Source organism: Grammomys surdaster, unplaced genomic scaffold, assembly GCF_004785775.1.
Source record: "Grammomys surdaster isolate TR1022 unplaced genomic scaffold, NIH_TR_1.0 100, whole genome shotgun sequence".
Classification (NCBI taxonomy): domain Eukaryota; kingdom Metazoa; phylum Chordata; class Mammalia; order Rodentia; family Muridae; genus Grammomys; species Grammomys surdaster.
In genome coordinates, this window is record NW_021604579.1 from 11023744 (window position 1) to 11027702 (window position 3959).

Sequence of the window (3959 nt, forward strand, 5' to 3'; positions counted from 1 at the left end):
TGTCTGGGATACTCAAAGGCACGTATGGCAAGGTTTGTGTCAGGCTTTCCTCCAAAACAGCCAAAGTGTGTGTTAGTGAACTTCTGGAAGGCTTTAAAGCCTGAGGAGCAGTTCACAGAAGGCCTCCATGATCTTGGTCATGAAGTTTTGTCACAGAAACAGAAAAGTAACTAGCAGAGCACCCTAGTCTTGCCATTGTTTTCTTTGATTGTGGCCCAAGATTACTTCAGATTCCCGGGCACTGTGTAGCTGGTTGAGGCGACAGTTAACACAATTCACCAGAGGCCACAGATCTTTCCTAAGTGAACTATTGTGTGAAGCAGTTCTAACTGGCTTTAAATGTAACCCATAAATGTAACAAGGCTTTCTCCTTGTGTTAGATTTCCTTTCTGCTCAGAAACATTTATCTCTAACTGGAAGATGGTAGGCCCACAATCTGCTCAAAGCCCCTCTCTAAGGAACACAGACAGGCAAGCTACTTTTCTGCTTTTCCCCACCTTAGTGAGCAGCAAGTGGGAGCTGTTGGGCAAGGTTTTATCTTTACATTTGACAAGAAAAAACAGCCATATTCTTCTAGCGTGTCAGAAGCAGCAAGGTGGCAAAGATCTGACAGGCCTGAGTAAGGCTGCCCCACCTGGGGGCTGACAACCGCCCGGGTGGTCCCGAGTGGTGCTGGGTCACTAGCGAACAGCCTAGCCTGGCTGCACTTCTGATCAGATCATCATCATGTCCAGTTGCTTCAGTGTGCTGAGCATGCTGCCTGCATGGCCTCTCTCCCTGCCGCAGCCCCACAGCACCTCCTGCCGTGAAGTGCATCCATTCTGCTGGGAATGCTTCTGCCAGAAAATCTCAGGCTTCTACCCTGAGAGGCACATCTGATGGGCATTCAGTGAAGCCAGGAAATCTGTGTTTTTGACAGTTTTCTCAGTGAGAAGGATGGCTGGGGAGGTACTGCAGCAAATGGCTTATGCCCCACTCCCCGCTTGCTCCTGAACACACGAACTCCAGTGTAACCCTTTTAAAGCATTTAGCTTAGAGAAGCCCTTGGGAAACAATGCTAAGAGAATGTGCAGATGCACAGAAGTGGCAGTAAACAGTGACATGCTGTGCCGAAAGCCCTGCAGCTTTCTAGAGGCCTGGCTTGAAAGCTGCCTCCCCCATCCCCAGGACTCGCCTGCTGGCACATGGCTTAGGACAGTGTTATGTAATGATTGTCACAGTCAGCTAAGCAGACAGTGCTTCACTGGACGGTTCTGCTCTGAGAAGTAGCAGAACAGGCTGTCGTACACAAAGCACACAGTCCAATATACCACAACCAAAACACTGTTATTCACAAAAAGCCAAGCTTACAGTCTAGCTAAGAAAATATGCATTTTGGATAAAGATGGTACTTTTGAAAAAAAAAAAAGCTGCTTAGGGACAATTTAAGGGCAGACCAAACACCTTTACTTAAAGTCCAAACAAAAGCCAGTAGTTGGGAGCAGGGAGATGTCTCAGTCGGTAAAAGTGCCTGTCATCAGCCTGATCTCAGTTCCCCGGAGTCCACAGGGAGGAGAGAACAAGTTATCCTTTGACCCATGCACATGTATCGCAGCACACATCCCTCCCATACACACATTTTAAAATGGACTAGAGAGACGGTGGCTCTCTCGGCGGGTAATGGCACTTGTTGGCAAGCCTGATATCCTGATTAGATTCTTGGAATCCACATAGTGGAAAGAGAGAACCAACTCCTCGGTGTCCTCTGACCTCCAGATATTCTGCCCACCTTGTCATCTCCCCAGACTCCTGAGGCTACCTTTATTTACAGCTTGTACAGTGCACAGGCCTGGTAAGGAGGGCCAAGTTGTCGGGCTTGCCAACAAGTGCCATTACCCACTGAGCCACCATCTTACCAATCCATTTTTCAACATTTGTATATGAGAGGGACACATGAACTGTGATGTCCTCAGACACACCATTTGGACTGATCTCATTGAGTAACACACTAGAGCTGAGACTGTCCTCATGTTTACATGAAGAAAATAAGGTCCCAAGTTGGGAGACACTTCCCCAGGGTTTGCAGTGAGGCAGATGCTGAGCCCAGTAATCCGCTCCTCCTGCATACGTCACCATCAAATACCCAAGCTTACGTATTCAGTGCAGAGTGGAGTAGGGCTCCAACCTCGCCTTGCTGCAGTTTAGCATTTGTCTGTACACACATAGTTAATAATTAAAAAGTGTTCATTTGCAACACCATCTGTCATCAGTGTTTTTCATCAATGGATCTGTTTAACCTGTTTATTGATCTATTTGGCTATCACAAGGCTAAAATCATACTGGCTTAACTGCCACTGCTCTGTACACTGTGGCATCTGGTACACAAGTCTCACGTCTGTAAGTCTTAGGGATTTCAGAATTGACTCAAGTTCTATTGAACAGAAGTTGCAATTTCAATTAAATTTATAAAGTTTTTGGAAATGGGTGTCTGAGCATTGTCTTTCAATCTGTAATCTTAATGTGGGTCTTCTGTGACTTTCAGTGACGCTCAATAGTATTCTCCATTGTTATAAACTTCTTTGAGATGAAATGCTTGTTCATTTGGGGAGCAGGTATATTTTCTCGCTGTTATTTGTGTTCCTTGAGTGTAACCAGGATTCTTCCATGCTCTGCAAGTGCTTCATCCCTGAGACACCTGCCTAGGCTGCTACTGTAAAAGGCATCTTCTTGAGTTAGTTTTTGCTTGTCAATGGTTGAAATGCCTTTGGTTCCTCACAGATCTTAAATCTAGCACCTCTGAACTCTTCTGGACTTTCTACTAAGTTCTTTCTTCTTTTCATCCTTTTTACCTTTTATCACACTGGTGGGATCCAGTAAAGCCACCAGAAGCAGTGACAGGGAGTCCTTGCCACCCTGACCTATCCTCATTCATAAACAGCACTTGCTCTTGGCTTTCTCCTGATTCTTGGTCTGTTAAGGGCCTCTTTGTTGCTGTCTTAGTTAAACAGGTACTGAATGTTACCTGTCTGCATAGTCTATTTCAGTTCCCTTCGCTTCTTGATGACGACTTGGGTTCCCCAACCTTCTCAACCAAGAGTGATTTCATGAACTTAACACACACTGGCTGTGTAGACTAGAAACAAGAAAGGCTACTTCTCAAGTCCAGAGCTACCTGACTGCTTTTAGGGAAGACTGTGGCTTAAGCCTAGTGGATGGGACTGCCTTGAGGGAGGCTGGAACCCCTTCTCTGTCAGTTACAGAAGCACCCAGGAAGCAGGGAACAGGGCTGTTGCAGTAAATATTAGGAGTTTCTACACCACCCTGGAGCATGTAGTTCCCAAATAAAAGATACAAAACCTTTGAATTTTAATAAGCCTTAAAGCAGTAGAACTGGGCAGATATCAACCCTCTGTGCTAGTTCGTCTACTTGCTTGTCAGTAACCCCAAGATATCACTTGCATGTTCTGCCTGGGCCACTCCTACTCCATCCACCTTACCATGGCCTTCCTCCTCCTTCCTCTCCCTATCCTCACAGTCTCTCTTCAGACACCCCCATGGGACTGGGAGCAAGAACCAGACCAAACTTCTACAGGGGGTTTAGTATACACAACATGGTTGTCCAACTTGAAGGGAGGAAAAGCACGCATCTTCCTACCATTCTCAGATGTGGCCAGTTTGCCAGCTCCCTTTGTTAGACCCTCTAAACCAGGGGGTGGTATGCCATTTTCTTCTCTCAGAAGTGGGAAAACATGGGCTACAGATGAGACGGCTCAGCAGTTAAGAGCAAACAATGCTCTAGCAGAAGACTTGGTCTCTAGGATCCACATTGGGTGGGTCACCATAGCCTTTTAACTCTAAGGGACATGACATCCTCTTCTGGCTGCCGAAGGCACCTGCACTCTCACCCACATACCTACACATAAACACACACACAAGTATAAATAATTTAAAAACACAACTTTTTTTTTAAAAAAAAAAAA